Source organism: Melanotaenia boesemani, chromosome 9 (assembly GCF_017639745.1).
Source record: "Melanotaenia boesemani isolate fMelBoe1 chromosome 9, fMelBoe1.pri, whole genome shotgun sequence".
Lineage (NCBI taxonomy): Eukaryota > Metazoa > Chordata > Actinopteri > Atheriniformes > Melanotaeniidae > Melanotaenia > Melanotaenia boesemani.
In genome coordinates this window covers 5,898,923-5,920,282 of record NC_055690.1, presented here as the reverse complement: position 1 = coordinate 5,920,282, position 21,360 = coordinate 5,898,923, and the positions used below count along the sequence as shown (strand labels likewise).

The 21,360-nt window shown below is 41.5% G+C and overlaps 1 long non-coding RNA gene across 1 annotated transcript; it reads right to left on the bottom strand.

Moving 5' to 3' along the window:
• Positions 1-16,304: 16,304 nt before the first annotated feature.
• On the bottom strand, positions 16,305-17,408 carry LOC121646133. Its single transcript, XR_006011569.1, has 2 exons — positions 17,276-17,408; positions 16,305-16,551 (listed from the first exon to the last, which is right to left on the bottom strand). It is a non-coding gene; the product is annotated as an uncharacterized LOC121646133 (long non-coding RNA).
• Positions 17,409-21,360: the final 3,952 nt, after the last annotated feature.

Here is a 21,360-nt window from a genome sequence, read left to right as displayed (position 1 = left end):
CTATTTTTTAAATGTATTTCACTGAGCCCATTGTGTTAATAGTCCTACCTGTGATGTTGAAGGCACTGCCCACTCTGTTCTCACACTCATACTCCGAGCTCGAGCAGACAGGCTCAAGCGTAACATCACTACTGGTCTTCCTCCCGCCTCCTCAAGCCTGCACTTGGGTTCCTCGTGTCCACGGCTTCAGACACGCTTTCGACTGGTGATATCTTTCCTGCCTTCTGCTGAATTCCTGTCTGTTTCTCTTTAGTTTCCCTTAAAGAGTTTCTTATAGCTCACCTGGACTGTACACATATCTGGAGTGGCTGCATGTGTTGACATTATTTTGTGCTGTTTTATTTGCAGTGTCAAGCTGTTTGCAGGTTGCTAATAATCTGCAAACAAGTTCAGCCGGCTGGGGAATCAGTGAATCACAGATCTTAATGGAAAATTAAAATGAATTTCTTATGTGACATTTAATATTATATACACTATTCACATTCAAACTCGCTTGGTGGATTTGTCTCTCGTTTGTTTTCCCCCTCTTCTTTTTTTCCCATAGGGAAATAAAACTTGTAAAGGGTAGGTGTTCCATCAAGTTACAGCTGCTTTAGAAAGTATTTAGTTCCAATTACTTTTTGTTCACCTAATATTATTGTACAGATTTAAAAATTATTCCTAATCATTGCAAAGCAGAAACATAAAAATTAAATGGCAAAAACTCTAAGTTGGTTTATTTATTTTGCTTTAATAATTGTTCTGATTGTCACCTGAACCTGTTTTGAGTCCATCTGTGACTAAGTAAATTGTCGAGAAATAGTTTAAGTAGGCAAAATTTGTGTACAGTTTTAAATCTGTACTGCACATCAAGTCAAAGACAAAGTCCTTAAACTCTATGTAGACATGTCTGTGGGGGTACATAGATCAGATTTTTATAATCTGAAGTACAATTGCCTCAATAAAATTTAATGAAACAATTTTTCACACATTGGTTAATCGGTACTCATGGCGTTCCTGTTCTTGTCTGTTTTCTCTTGTTTAATTTCCACCCTTTTTTTGTTTTAAGAAATGACAGCAGCCCATGGAATAACTTTTCTAATTTTAAATCAGAGAGCCCCCATGGGAAAGAAGCCTACCTCATCTTCATGAAATTGTGATGAGTGAATATGTACATATAGGAAAAAAAGCTATTTGTTTATTTTTCATTTACTTCACCTTGAATAGTTTGTCTTTTCTTATACAGTACTTTTTAGCATTTTTTATTATTTTATATATTCACCCTAATGCACAAAGACACATGCAAATAAATTTTTGATTTGTGAAGTACCTATTAAATAAGAGCTCTGTTTAAAGTCAGTCAGTCTTATTATACCAAACATTTTTACTTCAGCGGCCTTATATTTCTGCTGTGTTCTCAGGAGTCTTGAAGACACAAATGAAGGCAGAAGGGAGTCTTTCAGGTCTACTGAATCTCTCAGCCGTTTTAACTTAAGTTGAAAATGGGTAGGCATCATATAAGCTTTGGCCTCTGGCTAAACCACTTTTGATTTATTTGGCTTATCTAGATCTTTTTCTTTTTTTGTGTTTTGTATTTGCCTTCATTGGAGGAACCAATTAACAAACCAATAAAAAAAATAATTAATTCCATTGAGAAAGTTTTTTTTTTCTATTTGCTGCCTTTTATCAGAAAAAATGTTAATTCTTCTCAAGTAACCCTTATTTCTTGCATTTTATCTTTTTTAAAACTTTTTTTGTCTTTATTTAATTGGTTTTATTTCTTTAAAAAAAATGATTCCTGGTTTATCTTCCATGGTTTACTGTTACTGTTTTTTTTTTTGTTTGTTTGTTTGTTTTTGTTGTGTTGTGAACGGTTTTTTTTCATGGTTTCTTGTATTTAGGGTTATGTTAGCCTTTTGATGCTTTGTTTTCTGCTCATCGGTTCACCTGTGTCTAGTTTGTCCTTCAGTGTATTTAAGTCCATTGGTTTCTGCTGGCCAGTCCATTGCGTCTGTCTACTGTTGACTGTTGAGAAATGTAAGGCAAGGCAGTTTATTTGTACAGCACATTTCATGGACAGGACAATTCAAAGTGCTTTACATAAAACTTAAGCCTTACAGATATTAAGAAACAATAAAAGGCAGCAACACAAAGTAAGAAATACAATAAAGTCATAGATTACATTAAAATTATTAAAAACGAGATTAAGCAAGCAAAATTAAAAAGTTACTGTGTAGATTTCATGCATAGGCGCATGAGAAAAGAAATGTTAACCTGGATTTAAAAATGTCTACATTTGATGAAAGTTTAATCTCCACTGGCAGTTTGTTCCACCTGTTTGCAGCATAACAGCTTAATGCTGCTTCTCTATGTTTAGTCTGGACTCTGGTCTGGACTAGTTGACCAGAGTCTTTGGATCTAAGAGCTCTGCTAGGTTTATATTCTCTGAACATATCACAGATGTATTCTGGGCCTAAACCATTCTGGGATTTGTAAACAATCAGAAGGGTTTTAAAATCTATTCTGTGACTGACTGCAAGCCAGTGTAAAGATTTCAAAACTGGTGTGATGTGTTCAGATCTCTTAGTCCTGGTTAAAACTCTAGCAGCAGCATTTTGGATGAGCTGCAGATGTTTAGTGCTCTTTTTAGGAAGTCCTGTTAAAAGACCATTACAGTAATCCAGCCTACTGGAGATGAATGCATGGATTAGTTTCTCTTGGTCTTTCTGGGAGACAAAACTTTTAATTCTGTTGATGTTTCTGAGCTGGTAAAAAGCTGTCTTAGTGACAGCTTTGATGTGGCTGCTGAAAGTCAGGTCTGAGTCTATCAACACTCCAAGGTTACGAACTTGGTTGGTAATTTTAAGAGCCCGAGTCTCCAGGTGTTTGCCAATGCTGACCCTCTTCTCTTTGCTACCAAACAGAATAATCTCAGTTTTGTCTTCATTTAATTGTAGAAAATTCTCCCTCATCGATGTCTTTATTTGCTCCAGACACTGACACAATAAGTCTATTGGACTGCAGTCATCTGGTGACACACAAAGTTGTGTATCATCTGCATAACTTTGATAATTAATGCTATAGTTCTGTAATATTTTACCCAAAGGGAGCATATACAAGTTGAACAAAAGAGGTCCAAGGACTGACCCCTGGAGGACTCTAGGCTACTCGCTCAGATTCATAGCTGCCGATCGTAACAAAATAACTCTGGCCTTCTAAATAGGACCTGAACAGTTAAGGAACACCCCAGAAAGTCCAACCCAGTTTTCCAGCCTGTGCAAAAGGATTCTGTGATCTACAGTATCAAACGCAGCACTGAGATCCAACAGAACCAGGATTGATACTTGACCAGAACCAGGACTGATACTAGACCAGAACCAGGACTGTTACTAGACCAGAACCAGGACTGATACTTGAACAGAATCAGGATTCAACCTAATGTCATTTAACCAGAGCTGTTTCAGGGCTGTGATGAGGTCGGAAGCTGGACTGAAATTTATCAAGATTACCACTTTCATTTAAAAAGTCATTAAGCTGGTGAAATACAACTTTCTCAATAATCTTAGAAATAAAAGAGAGGTTAGAGACAGGTCTATAGTTGTTCATTATAGAGGCGTCTAGAGTCCTTTTCTTTAGGAGTGGCTTAATAGCAGCTATCTTTAGTGACTTGGGAAAAATGCCTGATGCCAGGGAGCTGTTAACTATCAGTAGATCACTTTCTACTAAGGTAAAAACTGTTTTTATAAAGTCGGATGGTATCATGTCCAGAGTGCATGTTGTTGATTTCAAATGCCAAACTGTTTCTTGTAGGATTTTTAGATTAGATTGGACTTTATTAATCTCACAGTGGAGAAATTCACTCGTTACAGCAGCTCTTATTACAGAATAAAGTCCAGAAAGCAGACAGAATACGTTGAACATGCATCACAACAAGAAGGTGCAATATAAATTCTTTACAAGAAAAGCAGTCCAAGAAAAACAAAAAATATGTAGCATTATTTATATATATATATATATATATATATATATATATATAGATATATATATAATTGACAGTGCAAGAAAAACAACCTCAAAGGCTATATACATATTTACATGGTGATGGTGGGATATGAAGAATATGATGACATTGATAATGGGGGGTATTGCACAGTAAAATATAAATAAATATTGCACAGTATTATGACTATACAAATAAGTTGTACAGTCTGACAGCAGTGGGAATAAAGGACCTGTGGTAGCGCTCCTTCCAACACTGAGGGTGCCTCAGTCTGCTGCTGAAGGAGCTGCTCAGCCCCTCCACAGTCTGGTGCAGCGGATGAGAGGTGTTGTCCATGATGGATGTGAGCTTGGCCAACATCCTCCTCTCACCCACCTCCTCCACAGAGTCCAGCGGGCAGCCCAGGACAGAGCTGGCCCTCCTGACCAGCTTGTTCAGTCTCTTTCTGTCCCAGTCAGTGCTGCTCGCTCCCCAGCAGACAACAGCATCGTGGACAGCAGAGGCTACCACAGAGTCATAAAGTGTCCTTAGCAGAGGCTTGCATACTCCAAAGGACCTCAGTCTCCTCAGGAGGTGGAGGCGACTCTGGCCCTTCTTGTACAGGGCGTCTGTGTGGTGTGACCAGTCCAGTTTACTGTTGAGGTGAACACCCAGGTACTTGAAACTGTCCACCAGGTCAATGTCCTTCCCCTGGATGTTCACCAGTGTGTGGGGTAGTGTCCTTCTCTGGAAGTCAATCACCATCTCCATGGTCTTACTGGTGTTTAAGCACAGGTGGTTGTGCTCACGCCAATCCACAAAGTCCATGATGACTAACTGGTACTCCAGCTCGTTCCCCTCAGACACACAGCCCACAATGGCTGAGTCGTCAGAGAACTTCTGGAGATGACAGCTGCTGGTGTTGTAGGTGAAGTCTGAGGTGTAGAGGGTGAAGAGGAACGGCGAGAGCACTGTTCCCTGAGGAGCCCCCGTGCTGCAGACTACCACCTCAGACACACAGTTCTGCAGACACACGTACTCTGGCCGGTTGGTGAGGTAGTCGATAACTTTCCATCCACTCCAGCTCCATCCAGCTTACCCCGCAGCAGCGCCGACTGGATGGTGTTGAACGCACTGGAGAAGTAAAAAAACATGACTCTCACGACGCTCCCAGCGGTCTCCAGGTGAGCCAGCGCCCTGATAGATGACAGCATCATCCACCCCGATGTTTGGCCTGTAGGCAAACTGCAGTGGGAGGTCAAGGCGACAGGTCTGTAATGGTTCGGCTTCTTTGCGTGTGATAACTTAGGAACCGGAACCACACAGGAGGTCTTCCACAGGACAGAGACCTTCTCCAGGCTGAGGCTCAGGTTAAAGATGTACCTGAGCACCTCACAGAGCTGGTCTGCACAGGTCCTGAGTAGCCTGGAGCTGATGCCATCTGGTCCTGCAGCTTTCCTGTTCTTCAGCCGCCTCAGTTCTCTCCTCACCCGGGCCGATGTAAGGGAGAGGGGGGAGGTGGAGGGCAGTGGGGGGCTGGTGGTGGAGTCCATTGGTGTGGAGTGGAGATGGGGGGTAGGTGAAAGTGAAGGTGAAGACGAAGGTGATCGGGGGAAGGGGATAGTAGATGCTGGACTGGGGATGTGTGAAGTTGAGGGAGGGGGGCAGAGGGAGTGGGGTTAGAATCAAATCTGTTAAAAAACAGATTTAAATCATTGGCCCAGCGCTGGTCTCCATCCGCTGTCCCTCTGGCACCACTCTGTCCAAATCCAGAGATCTCCTTCAGCCCTCTCCACATGTCCCGTGTGTTCTTCTGCTCCAGCCGCTCCTCTAGCTTCTTCCTGTAGCTGTCCTTGGCCCGCCTGATCTTGTACTGGAGTTCATGCTGAACTCTCCTCTGCTCTTTTCTGTCCCCTGAAATGAAAGCCCTCTTCTTCTGGTTCAGCAGGACTTTAAGCTCAGGGGTCACCCAGGGTTTGTTGTTGGAGAAACACCGCACCCTCCGGGTTGGCACAGTGTTCTCCACACAGAAGTTGATGTAGTCCGTGATACAGTGGGTCAGGCCATCAATGTCCTCTCCATGAGAGCTGCAGATTGTCTCCCAGTCTGTGGTTTGGAAACAGTCTCTCAGTCTCTCATTGGCCTCATCGGTCCACACTTTCACAGACTTCTTCTGTGCCAGCTGTCTTCTCACCCTGGGTGTGTATTCAGGGAGCAGATGTACAAGGTTGTGATCAGAGCGTCCAAGCGGGGGGAGGGGGGCGGAGGGGTATGCGTCCGTCACATTAGCATACAGTAGGTCCAGCGTCTTGTTCTCCCTGGTGTGGCACTTCACGTACTGGATGAAAGTAGGGAGAGTGGCAGAGAGCGAGGTGTGACTGAAATCCCTGCTGATGAGCAGGAGGGACTGCGGGTGGCAAGTCTGCATCCAAGTCACTGCGCTGTGGAGCAGCTCACAGGCATCTGCTGCATCGGCCTAGGGAGGGATGTACACATTAAACAGTATAACGTGTGAAAACTCCCTCGGGAGGTAATACAGCCGCATGCCCACAGCGAGTAACTCAATGTCCCTGGTGCAGAGTTGTTTCTTTACACAGACGTGCGCTGGGTTGCACCATCTCTCGTTGACATACACCGCGAGTCCCCCGCCTTTCCTCTTACCACTCTCCGCCGCACTCCTATCCACGCGCGAAAGTTTAAATCCATCCAGGGAAACCACAGAGTCCAGAATAAGTCTATTCAGCCACGTCTCTGTTAAACACATGAGGCTGCATTCCCTGAACCCTCGCTGTAGCCGGGTCAGCGCCGTGAGCTTGTCGGTCTTGTTGGAGAGGGAGCGAACGTTTCCCATAATCACAGAGGGTAAATATGGCCTGTACCTCCATTTCCTCTCCTGGAGCTTTATTCCTGCTCTGCAGCCTCTTCTTTTTCTCCTTATCTCCGCGGGAATCTCCGGCTTCTCCGCGTAGCGCAGAGCAGTGCCGCGTAGAGCTAACAGCTGGTCCCTGGTGTAAACAATGGAGCGGTGGCTGAAACCAAAGGTGTCCCCTGCTGAAGTTTGGAAAAGAGCCAAAAGAAGTAGAAGTCCAAATAAAAAAGTAATAAAAGTAGGCTTCCCATGTACAGAATTACACCTGGTACTGACTACTTAAAGAAAAAAAAGAAAAGCACATCTAAAAACCACAGGAAATGCTAAAAAAAAAAAAGGAAAAGAGGAGGCAGAGCTGCCGTAACACGCAGCTGCTTGCACAGCGCCATGTTAACAACCATTTTAAATTGCGACATATCAGAATTATTTCCGGGTTTTAGACATAGACTAGTTTTCTTGTGTGACTGTGTGGAATTAATATTTTGCCTAATTGTTTTAATTTTTTTGGCTAAAAAAGTTGGCAAATTGATTGCATTTCTCAGTGGAAAGGAGCTCTGGGCTAATCTGTATAGGAGGATTAGTAAGTTTTTCAATCATAGCAAACAGAGTGCGAGAATTGTTGACATTCCTGTTAATCATTTCAGATAAATGCAGCACTCTGGCCTTGCACAGCTCATTGTTGTAGTTACGTAGGCTTTGTACAGCTCATAGTGAATTTGAAGTTTATTTTTCTGCCATTTCCGCTCAGTTTTTCTGTATTCTCTTTTTAGGCTGGTAACCACAGTGGTTGTTATGGCCTCCACAAACTTAGCACTTGTTCTTTCATTAATGTACCTCTTCCTAACGGAGAAGCAGGTTGGTTGGACATTCTGAGTGATCAGTAAATCAAACAAAATACAAAAATGGTCAGACAAGGCCAAGTCAGTGACCGCAACAGAAAAAATACCCTTTGAAATAACCAGGTCCAGAATGTGACCTCGAATGTGGGTCGGTTCTTTTACATGTTGACACAAACCAAACATGTCCAGTATGGAAGAAAATTCCTTGACATTACCATCCGTCATGTTATCTATGTGAATGTTAAAATCCCCAGTTATGATGAAATGGTTAAAATCAGCAGAGATAACCGACAATAATTCAAAAAATTCATCAATAAAATTTACACAGTGTCCTGGACGTCTGTAGATGATTAGAAATAGGATTTTAGGAATGCCCCTTAAAATAAAACTAAGATTTTCAACAGAAGTAAAATCAGCAAATAAAATCTCTTTACACTGGAATGAATCTTTAAATAAGGCAGCTTCTCCTCCCCCTTTCCTCCCGTTTCGACATTTATTCATAAAGCTAAAATGAGGGGTGCTGTTTCATTAAGAACTGTAGCACTTGTGTCTTCTGTTAACCACGTTTCTGTCAGAAAAAGAAAATCTAAACTGTGAGAAATGGTAAAGTCAATAACTAACAGTGACTTGTTGGACAGAGATCTAACATTTAGTACAGCTAGCTTTATGAAGTTTACACTGGTTTCTGTTGTATTCTGAGTTATACAAGGTATAGTTAACAGATTAGATCGATTCACCCCACAAACTGACCGTGTTCGATTCCTTATTTTACTAACTAACACAGGAATCCTACTGGGTCCAGGCTTGATCTCAGAACAGCTGTCAGTAGTAGCAAAACTACAGCAAGGACCCTGAACGCATCATGGCATGTTATCTTTGTTGTGAATTCTGCTGCTGCTCTGGGAACCTCCTGCACCTCCTCCCGTGCCCTGCTCTGCCAGGACAGATGATCTAAGAGGAGGATTAGGAGGGGGAGGAGGGGAAGCCCTGTATTTCTTGGTAGATGGTGGTTGCTGGGGTTCAGACCTGGATAGAGACATCCTTTGAAGACCTTGGGTGATGTGGAGAAGAAGGTCTGGTGAGGGGGGAGAGCTGGGAGTTGATTGCCTCTCTGCTGTGTCCTTCGCTCTTATCTGTACACTCATGTTTGGGTTTGCCGTCCCAACAGCATGACACAAGTGTGCACCAAGTAATCTGCACAGATTTGAATGCACACCATCAGGTCTGAATCGCTCCTTACAGTTCCAAAAGATATTGAAGTTACCAATGAACTTTATCCCATGGGTGATACATGCATTTGATAACCATGTGTTCAGGCCAAGAAGTCTACTGAAAAGTTCAATCCCTTTACCCGCTGTAGGAATGGGTCCTGAAATGTAAACATGGTGTGCTCCAAACTGACACAGTCTCTCCAACAGCAGAGAAAAGTCTTTCTTCAGGATCTCGGAGCCAATTTTCCTCCTCAGAATATCAAAAGACCCTGTGTGGACAATAATCTTTATACCATCTGGATGTGAAGACAGAAAGGTCAGCAACATCTCTGTCAGTTCCTTGACTGATGTATCAAAAATGTTAGATTTTCCATCTTTGCCATTCTCACATGCTGTTATAGAGTCCGCAATCAGAATTGTGTCTATTTGTTTTTGTGTGGAGGCGCCAATAGCTTCTCTAGTCCTCCTGTTTGTGGAATTTTGGCCTCTCCTCCTGGTCTCGTTAGCCCTGGACTGAGGTTTAGGGCTATTTCTTGAGTTTTTATAGATCCTGGCATTACATTCATCATCATTCATTTTAATATGACTCAACACATCATATTTATTATGCAGTGAGACTTCAGGTGGTGGAGTGAGTGCTGGAGCTTTAAATTTCCTGCTGGATTTACCTCTGCGGCAAACAACATCAGACCAGGTTCTGGCCGGGGTTGATGATTTTGGTCTGGCACCAACACTGTTCCAGTAGGAGAGATCAGTCTGATGGTCCGGTTTGGGATTTTCCTCAGCTATTCCAGTGTCATTTGAACACATCCAATGAAGTGTATCAGCCAGGTCTGTAGCAGGAGGCTCCACATTCGACATGCCTTCGCGTATGAAGATTTGACATGAATCAATTTGACAACTCAGTAGCTTGTACAAAAGCTACAATAGAGTCAATAAATTCTTCATTCACACGAATGTCTTGCAGTGTTTCAATCCTCTTCTCCAGCTGTGTTATCCTCAAAGAAAGTTGCTCACACTCAGTGCAGCTCATTGATCCTGCAGGGTTAGGAGACATCATTCCACTAGTTCTCCGATGGCAATCAACTAAATTTATCAAAAAATATATTTGTTCCAGTGATTTATAAGTGACCAGGAGTCCTTGTTCTTAAATTTCTTGCCGGTAAAGATAAGAATAAAGAAAAAAAAAGAAAAATGCAAGCAGAAAGGAGAGCAAAGCAGGAAGCGTCCGCACAGCAGCAAAGCAGGAAGTTACAATAATCCAGAGCTTTCTTTTCAAAGTTGAAAGTTCCCTGACAGACCAGCTGTTAAACTCAGATCAAATCCTCTGGAGTTATGCGCGATAAACGTGGATCCCTGAAACAGTGGCCTCCTAAAATGCAGGAGCAATCTAGACCATATGATACTGTCTGGACATGCTACAGCATCTTTATACACACCAGAATTGGAACATGTACATCCTGACTGTTGGGATAAGTTTCAAAATCATAAAAAATCAGTTTTGTGGTGTGTTGAGTGATGAGGGGCAGAGATTGTATGTAGCACTGGTGGTGTTGTTCACCGTCCATTTCAGCCGGCAATTTCTCCCTGCAGATGTTACATTTTAGACAGGGACAGGTGTGAGGACATGTTCCATACCCCACAGCAACGGTGTACAGCTTCTGGTATTTTAGACACCGCTTTATCACCAAGTGAATACTGGTGTGAGGAGTTTGTGAGCGTGTGAGTGTGTGAGCGTGCGGCTTTTCATAGCAGCTGTAGCAGGAACAGCAGATGTATTTACCACGGACAAAACCGCAAAGGTTTTTTTTTTATACCGTAGTAGTGGTTTTGTATTAGGAAGAGAAAGAGGGGATTAGAGCGATAAGGGAAATCTGTTTCAAATTGTGATCAGGGGTGGTTGTTGGGCGTTCTGTAACACATTGATTTTTCAATTCAGGATTTTCCCAAATTTTCCTACACCACTGAAAATAACGGGTCTTTGGTCATCCAGACCCGCCAGGCTCTGTAGCTCTTTGTAGCAACACAGCCTGGTAATCGGTGAGGTTTGGATCTGCAAGATGAGCTATGCTGATGGCAAAGCATAGCTGATCTCCTATTTTCCACAAAGTACAGATGGCGTCTTTTTTTACAAATAATTTTGCAGTCTAGTGTTTTTTTCCACTTTCCGTTTAGCACCGCGATGGATTGACAATGATCTAAGCAATAAATTCCAAGCACAAGTCTGAAGTGATGCTCTCATTACTGTACCATCAGCTCTGATAAATCTTCAAAAAGCGGGTACAATTTTTTATTTATGTTCTGATCGTCGATGGCAAGTGAAAGGGGATGATTATTATTTTCACTCTGTACTTCTAACTGCACCAGATCATTGCGTATAACTATTGTGCTTACTTCAGCAGTCAGATCTCTGAGGATTTTACATCAGTTTTACATCCACATCCATGTCGATGTAAAACTGAATGAGGTCATGAGTATTGGAGTCTGAAGATGGATTTTTAACCAAATGTGAAGAAGAAGATGGGACCACTTCACTCATTTGAAATTCCCCTTTCCCCTCTTCCTCCACTGTGTTGAATGGTGCGGCTGTGACGTCCTCCTCAAAGCTGCGTTCAGAATCGGAAGCTGAAGACAGTTCCTCAGAGCTGCCTTCAGGATGCAAATCTAAAACCACAGCAGGGGTCTGGTTCATGACATCTCCAATATGCAGTAAATCAGCAGGTATGGGTCATTCTGGTTTGTTGTAGTTGGATGAGGGTGGAGAGGTCAGTGCCGAATCAATGTGCAGTAAGGTTTGTTCTATCAAGTCTGAGTGTGAGGGCTGAACCAATGAAACAGACTTTGGAGAGGGCAGATTTTCAGACTCCAACACATTATCAGCTTCTCTGTAAAGGGGATGAATGTGACAACACTAGTTACATCACCATTATTATAGGCTTATTCTAATTATTTGTACAAAGTGATTGTAAAAATAGATTAAAAAAATTGTCTCAATTTACTTAGACAAACCAGGTAAAAAAGCAAATAAAACAAAAGTGAATGAAATGGGGTTAAATAAAATACCTTCAGCACATATCCTCCTCCTACCAGCGCCCTCTGGCTCCGGAACTACTATACGCTCGGGCACAGCCGTGTGTGTATCACCTGTAAAAAAAAAAATTTAAAAAAAAGAAGAAATAAATAAGGAGCAGAGTTTGATGCTGTCTTTGAAACAAGTAAAGCTTTGATGCCAAGGCTCTCACGGAGGACAGCTGGATTTTAAACCTGTTTTGCCGGTTTATGGGCTTCGGACCGCTGTATGCATGGAGCTGGGATCCGTGGAACTGCTTCAGGCAAAACTATGGCATGGACTAAATATAATAGTAGACAGAAGCAATGCACTGGCAAGAAAGAACAAACCAATGGAATTAAATACACTGAATGACAAACTAGACACAGGTCAAGTGAATGAGCAAATCAGACCAGGTGAACTAATGAGCAGGAAAACAAGCACCACAGGACTAACATGACCCTAAATACAAGAAACCAAGGACATAAACCATGAACATAACAAAAAACAAGAACATGAAACAACATAACAGTAAAGCAAGGGACATGAACTGTGAATTATGACAGCAATGCTTTTAATGTTTTATGTAAAGAATTGTCTTCTACATGAAATGCGCTATACAAATAAACTTAACTTGCTTCTCAAAAGTGGGTGACATGTTGAAATAAGATAAAGAAACTGCTTTAAACTCCCTATCTTTGTACAACTTACCAAATCATTCCTAAAGCTAACCATAGGGTGTGTTGTCTAAATCCAGCCATGTAATTGTGAGTGTTAGGTCATTTATTCAACTAATCAATGAAACTGCATGCAAACAGTGACTATATGGTGACAAAGAGATGAGAAAATAGGGTTATACACACCTCCCTTCATCAAGGAAGCAATACTCAAGAGAACTCTATGTAGTCAGGGACCTGGGTAGGCATTTAAACATGCCTGCTTTGTTGAAAATGAGTCACCTCATCTTCCATCAAGGCCGGTGCCTTCTTCCACAATTTTAAAGAGAGTTCTGTCTGCTAGAATGTACTATTTCTTTCCTTACCTTTTGTCTACCTCAACACAGAGTTTCAGGAAATAAAATATCTTTTAGCAGAGCAGTAACTAAATAAATGCACAAATAAATGTATAAATGCATAAATAAATAAATATAAAAATAAATAAATATACATATAAATAAATAAATGCACAAATAAATGTGTAAATGCATATATAAATAAATATAAATACAAATAAATACATAAATACATAAATATTTTTATTCCTTTTTGTGTATTTATACATTTATGTATTTATTCATTTATTTATTTCTACATTTTTTTATTTCTACATTTATCTATTTCTACATTCATTTATTTCTACTTTTATTTATTTATTGCTACATTTATTTATGTATTTCTGCATTTCTACATTTATTTATTTCTTCATTTCTGTCTCCGTATGTTAATTAGGTGGGCGGTTCTAACATTTCTCTGCAGCACGATTGGTTAACTGTGACAATCAGACAGAAGCAAAGGATTCATACACGGATTCACATGAATGCATTCGCCTGTTCACGCTTTCATCCACGGTGTGGCAGTGAAGCCTATTTTTCGCTGGTTGCTGCCAGATTTAACCGCGAAACTTAGCAGAGAAATGACAGAAGGGTCCGTGTACGTTCAGGCAATTCGTTTTTTCGTTTTAAACCAAAATCGGAAAAACGGAAGTATCGTCGTTTTTCTGTTTATTCATTTACAATCAAAATCGGAAAACGGATAAACAGAACCGATTTTCCTTTCCTATCACCAGAATTCAAAGACGAAAAATAAGAAGAACTAAATTAAAAATCCGTCCCGTTTTTGGATTTTGGTAATTCCTTTTTTTAATTTTTCCTTCTGAATTGAGAGATGAAGACATGTTAACAGGCGGCCCGGAAGTTAAAATAATTCTTTCAAATTAAAAGCCTAGATTAACGCGTAGCTTCGTGCAAGCACATACTGCGTTGACTCATACACAACAATATTAATATGTTCATTCGGGCAGACAGCGACCCTGAGATAATAATAATAATAATAATAATAGATAGAAATTAAAGCCTAGTGGGTAACAAGTAACCAGGATTATAATGATTGTTCACAGTGATCACAGTGCTGTGAACTGTTGAGTGTCCTCCAAACCATGTAGTAATGGGTCGTTAAGACTGGTTTATTATTTCCAGAGAAATTCCTAATTTACTACATAGGATTACGTTTTACTTCATTGGAGAGATTTGATGAAGCTTGGAGGACACTTGTTGACGTTGCACCCTTTAAGTAGACAGGACCACGTCTTTGTGTCGGCAACGTATTTCTCCCAGTCCCAGCGGTGCATATAGCCTTCATAATTATGGGTGCCAATGCTGTAAGGCATTGGCAACATATTGCTATTGCCTTTTTTTCTCCGCTCAAAACTTTGGCGGCTATCTCCTCCTACAGCTTTCACTCTACCCCCACAAAAGTTACATCAATCTGTGCGTCTCGATCGGGACATGTGTGGTATGACTTTTCTCGTACAAAAGTCTGGCGGTTCTCGAGTAAATCGCAATAAACCGCGATTTTTTGGAGACCTGTTTTCCCATAGGAATGAATGGGATTTGGCTCTGAGCAGCCCGAAAAACATAGGTCACTTTGGAAGCCTACAGCTCAGCCATATCTTCACCTAGAAACACCATTCAAAGTTTAAACGGGTCACGAAAGATAAACCTATCACTGGCCCGAAGGGCATTTTCATGTCTCTTATAGTTTGTTCACAATCACTGTTGAAGTTTTAGCAAAAAGTGCCAAAATCCTCTCCCTCTGCCTCCCTCTAGCTTTTGCTTCAAAAGACATGCTTAAACAAAGTTCTCTCACGGCCAGAGTTTTTGCTCTACAGACACAATTTTTTACATCAAAACGTAGGTTTTTTTGTTGGCTTCAATTTATCAGGAGCTCATTTTGGGCTAGGACGTACAGATTTGGAGCTATGAGGCTCAGAAAGACACAAAGTCTTTTCTCCCCACTCAGAATCCCCATTGATGGAACCATGTTTTAAAACTGCTGCCATTTCAGTTCTGTTTGCAGTACAGTGACAAGACTTATATCCTCGTGTCCCTCAAAGCCTTCTGCACCTAACGGTGAAAGAATTATTTTCATATGTATTACGGTTTGCTTTCAGCAGCAAGAAGTTCGGAGGCTTGCACACAGTGACTTCACAGTGCCATGTGTGTGTATGTGTAACCTGAGCCTGCCTGTCTGCTGCTATGGGGGAAAGGGTGGGGGCATGGTTGCCATGGCAGCACTCTCAGCTGCTGTCATTGCAAAGAGCTACTGTTTAGCCCTTTCATACCTGTCAATCTGCAGATTTTGCAATCATGCAAAGATTAAACTTTTAATTTTCTCTGTCACTTTTCATCCTGTACACATCTAGATATCCCCCCCCCACAAAACAGGAAGTGACTCTAACTCTGGACTGGGTTGACCAAGAACTTGAAACTTGCCAGTTTTATTGAAAGTCCCTATCTAAACATTTCTGCACATGAACAATGACTACAGCGCCACCTAGTGGCCGCCTGATTTCTGCAGATTTTCCGATCACGCTGATGTTTGGCAGTTTTCATCTGACACCCGATCCGAGCACGCTCGTGCACGCGCGGCGACTGCGGCGCCACCTAGTGGCCGTACGGGAATATTTAACGGCATCGCATTCACCGGCGGGTTTGCCTCCGTCTCGCGCCGTCTCCCTCGCGCCGGCTGGCTCCCTCGCGGCGGCCGCGCGGCCGGCACACCAGGGGGCGGCGGGGCGACCGGCGCATTGGCACCCATCAAAATTTCTTTGAAATTTTCTAGTTTTCATTTTTTATTGTCAGGAGACAACAAGTTATTAACTAAACTCTACTGCAACTCAGACACACGCACGCACCGTCTCACTGCGTGCAGGCAGGTGACGCACCGTGTTGCTTATAACGGTCTTGTGTACAATAATAAACCAGTTCTGCACCAGCCTCTTAACGACCCATTATTTGAGTCAGGTGTGCTGCAGTATGGACATACTGAAAACCTGCAGCCCCCCCAGTTGGGGATGCCTGCTCTGTGTCAATTCAGACACACAGGCACGCACCGTCTCACTGTGCGCAGGCAGGTGACCTACGTGTTTCTCATAACTGTCCCACATTTACAACAATAAACCAGAGTAGAACAATTAATCGTTGTCAAAAAGAACTGAAATGTTTCTGCTTGATGAGTATATTTTCCATAAAATGTATTTTGCTCCAATATAGGCCGTAACAACATCTGCATACAGTACAGGCTATGTTCTTATAATAAACTTATCACGTTATAACGTGATATGGTCCGATTTTTATTTTTTTTTTTTTTTGGGTGACAGCTCCACGCTTATTCTATGGTGACATAAACATAGAAACAGGTCTTGATTACACCCTAATTTCACTCAGGCTCCATATCAGGCACTGTTGTGGAAACTGTGGCAACAGCCTTCTTTGTACATCGGACTGGATGGTATATTGTTCAATCTTTGGCATTCCCACATGGAATAAAGTCTTCAGTATGTGTAGCCTGCCAAAAATCCAGTCCATTTCCTTCCTCTGCCACCTTGTGGTGATTCAGTAACAGCAGCTGTGTAAAGAAATAGAATATTAGAAGTTTTCCTGCGCTGTACTGATGAAACAACTTTTCTAGACTCCATTTACATTTACTATTGAGAAAACTACACAAAATGACCTACCCACTGAAAAAATCTGAATGAAAATGCTGATTTTCCGCTTTGGCAGATTAAGTTGTTCACCATGTTATATGACGGCTTGGCACAGATAAATTGCAGACGTTCAACGTAACTTAGCCATCAAGGAATAATAGCTATGAATAGTTCACAGCACTGTGATCACTGTTAACAATCATTATAATCCTGGTTACTTGTTACCCACTAGGCTTTAATTTCTATCTGTTATTATTATTATTATCTCGGGGTCGCTGTCTGCCCGAACGAACATATTAATATTGTTTTGTATGAGTTAACGTATGTGCTTGCACAATGCTACGTGTTAATCTAGGCTTTTAATTTGAAAGAAATATTCTAACTTCCAGGCCGCCTGTTAACATGTCATCATCTTTCAATTCAGAAGGAAAAATAAAAAAAAGGAATTACCAAAATCCAAAAACAGGGTGGATTTTAAATTAGGTTGTTGTTGTTTGTCGTCTTTGAATTCTGGTAATAGGAGAGGAAAATTGGTTCTGTTTATCCGTTTTTTTCCAATTTTGATTGTAAATGAAAAAACAGAAAAACGACGATACTTCCGTTTTTCCGATTTTGGTTTAAAACGAAAAATTTGCCTGAACGTACATGGAACTTCCTCCAGACTGTCCAATGCAGCCGAGTCAACCTCCACATCCATCTCAGCTTGGAGCTGAACTAAATCCTCCATGATCCGTGCCAAACGAAACTGGAGGTAGTCGTTTGCTTCATTTTGTTCGATATCATTCGCAATGACCTTAAGTCATTGGCGACGGCTGCAAAAGAACTTTCCATTCGTAGGCCTAGCAAATTGACCAACCAAAACAACAACTCATACACTCGAATCTAGGCAGTAGCAGTAGATGGGAGCATACGCACCTCTCCAACCTATCGCGCTGCAGAGAAATGTTAGAACCGCCCACCTAATTAACATACGGAGACAGAAATGAAGAAATAAATAAATGTAGAAATGCAGAAATACATAAATAAATGTAGCAATAATAAATAAAAGAAATAAATGAATGTAGAAATAGATAAATGTAGAAATAAAAAAATGTAGAAATAAATAAATGAATAAATACATAAATGTATAAATACACAAAAAGGAATAAAATATTTATGTATTTATGTATTTATTTGTATTTATATTTATTTATATATGCATTTACACATTTTTTTTATTGTTATTATTTATTTTATATTTATTTTTATTTATTTATTATTTTGTGCATTTATTTATTTATATGTATATTTATTTATTTTATATTTATTTATTTATTTATGCATTTATACATTTATTTGTGCATTTATTTATTTATATGTGTAATATTTATTTTTATATTTATTTCTTGTTTTGTCATTTAGTAAAAGACACACTGAATTTCCATCCTTACCTGAACACAAAAGTTGCACTCTTTAGCACTTTGCTCAACATGGCAGTGAAATCCATATGGGATTTTTTATTTATTTAGTCTTTAATTAAACTTCTGCAAAGTTCAGTTTTGTCTTGTGTGACCTGTACAAAACATGTAATAATGGATGAAGAAAAATGAAGGAAGTTAAAGTAATTGTGTTATTCAGATGAACTTTTTCAGTTGTTAATTGACAGAGTTTTTTGTTCTTCTCGCTTTTGAGCTGGCATTGTTTGTCTGCTGAAAAAAAATAAACTCTTGGAGAAGGATGTGATGTAACAGAGATTTATGTCTAACTTCACATCTGCTGCAGCCTGAATTCAGCCAGGAGTTTGTAATTATCACTTAACTGTGTCATTGGATTGCTGCCTTTCTACATGACGAATGTAGAGGAGAACAAAGTCTTTGTTCTCTCTGTCTGCTATATATTCTGGTTTTAGCCATTAATCTTTCACAAAGGAAAATGCATATTATGTCAGTGGTTAAATGACAAGCATATGTAACCAGGTGGAGGAAGAATGGAAAGGTGGTATGGACATAATCTCCAAAAAAAATCCACTTTGTTCAATATTATTGGTAGAGCAGGTTTAAAAACCGTTATGCCAAGTTCAGACAGCAGGGGGACTGTTTTATTTGAGCATCAAGTATCCCGTGTTGAAAAGTGCTCATGGGAAAGATTTTGACAGGAAGTGAGCAGGAAGCACTCGGTAGGAAGGAGATTTGCGCATGTCAGCGGTGAGGAACAATTTATATTAATCCTCTGTTATTTAGGAAATGATATAATATTATCTAATATGATGGATTTTGTTCATATTGTGTGTTATTATGGTGTTAGGAGTGCGAATGATGGAATGAGACCAGCACATGTGGGTTGCAGGTTAATACATGTGCTAGGTAAGACCATTTCACTTTTCTTTTATGTGTATGAGATATTTTTGTACAACGTTAAATGGTGTAACATGTTCTTTATGTGCCATAAGTGTTGTACTTGTATAGGTATAGGGAAAAGGCAGTGTGGTGGTAATGGTTTGTTTTTATTTATCCATTTAGGTGCCACTGCTGTGTCATGCACTGTTGTGTTGTATCTTATTGGATTGGCTCAATTCTGTTTTTTTGTTTGTGTCCGCACAACGGAGATATCATTTTTGTTTGTTCTTCTTTTATGGCTATGAGTAAAAGACTCACGAAATAAAAAACAAAAAGGGAAACCAAGATCCCACAAAGACAGTTTATTTGGAGTCACGTGTGTTCTGTAAACCTGGCTACACATGCAAAAGCTTTTCTGCATCAGCTGTTGTCACACACGTCACATAAATAAGTTGTGCTAATTGAAACTCTCAGTGGTAGAAGTGTGCACTACAGTAGATTACCTGAACATCTTTATTTTTTTTTATTTATGTTTTTTTTTTTTTTTTTTAAATCAGGCCTCACATGTAACTATAGTGAATTCTTTTCTTTAAAGAAAGTCATTGATGCAATACTGTTATTTATGTGAGTATTTCAATCCTACAGACCTACCGATTTATGTTTCAGTTGGCAAAGATTTGAGATGCACAATGCAATAAAATTACATGATTTATTGACTCTATTAAAAGCTTGAAAAATGGAAATGTCTTTAAACTTGACTTATGCTGGGCTTACACCAGAAGACTTTTAAAAGATTTTCAAAAGACTCTTAAAACATTTGTCTTTAGAAGCGAGCTGGTGTGAGCTAGTAGTTTTCTAGAGTTTTAAGTCTCAGCCTAGTCTCAGACTGAGATCTGACAAAGACTGTGAATCACTATTTACAAGCCTACAACTAGATTCTTTTAGCATTTTTTGTGATATGTTGGACAGTTGACATCGAACAGGGCTGATCTGCCCACAGCAAAGCAAGCAAGAGGAGAGTTTCCCTCCAGGAGGGAATTACACACAATTATTAAGTGTGCCTCCCTGAGCCGCCACCTTATCCTGGTGGAGGAGTTTGTGCGTCCTGACGATCCTAGCGGCTATGTTGCCGGGGGCCCATGCCCCTGGTAGGGTCACCCATTGCAAACAGGTGTCTAGGGGAGGGACCAGACAAAGTGCGGCCCAAATCACCCCTATAATGAGGAGAAAGCAAGGACCAAGGTTTCCCTTGCCCGGAAGTGGGTCACCGGGGGCCCCCTCTGGAGGTGGGGCATGGAGGTGAGCGCTTGGTGGCCAGGCCTTTGCCCATGGGGCCCTGTCGGGCTCAGCCCAAAAGGGTGACATGGGCCTCCCCTCCCGTGGGCTCACCACCTGCAGGAGGGGCCATAGGGGTCGTTTGCAGTGTGAGCTGGGTGGCTGCCCAAGGTGGGGACCCTGGCGGTCTGATCCTCGGCTGCAAAAACTAGCTCTAGGGACGTGGAATGTCACCTCTCTGGCGGGGAAGGAGCCTGAGCTGGTACACGAGGTTGAACGGTTCCAGCTAGGCATAGTTGGACTCACCTTGACGCACATCTTGGGCTCTGGAACCACTGTCCTTGAAAGGGGCTGGACCCTCTTCTATTCTGAAGTTGCTCCCAGTGAGAGGCACTGAGCAGGTGTGGGCATGCTCATTGCCCCCCAACTTGGCGCCTGTATGTTGGTGGATGAAAGGGTAGCCTCCCTCCGCCTTCAGGTGGGTAGACGGGCCCTGACTGTTGTTTGTGCTTATGCACCAAACAACAGTTCAGAGTACCCACCCTTTTTGGAGTCCGTGGAGGGTGTTGGAGAGCAGTCCTTCCGGGGACTCCCTCGTTCTGCTGGGGGACTTCAATGCTAACGTGGGCAATGACAGCGAGACCTGGAGGGCGTGATTGGGAGGAATGGCCCCCCTAATCTAAATCCGAGTGGTGTTTTGTTGTTGGACTTCTGTGCTCATCATGGATTGTCCATAACGAACACCTTGTTCATATATAAGAGTGCCCACATGTTTACTTGGCACCAGAACACTCTAGGCCGCAGTGCAATGATCAACTTTGTGGTCATGTTGTCGGACTTGCGGCCGCATGTTCTGGACACTCGGGTAAAAAGAGGGGCGGAGCTGTCAGTTGATCACCACCTGGTGGTGAGTTGGCTCAGATGGTGGGGAAGGATGCCGGTCAGGCCTGGCAGACCCAAGTGTGTTGTGAGGGTCTGCTGGGAACGTCTGGCAGAGTCCCCTGTCAGAAAGAGTTTCAACTCCCAATCTCCGGCAGAGCTTCAACCATGTCCCGGGTGAGGCGGGGGACATTGAGTCTGAATGGGCTGTGTTCTGTGCCTCTATAGTCGAGGCGGCCAACCGCAGCTGTGGCCATAAGG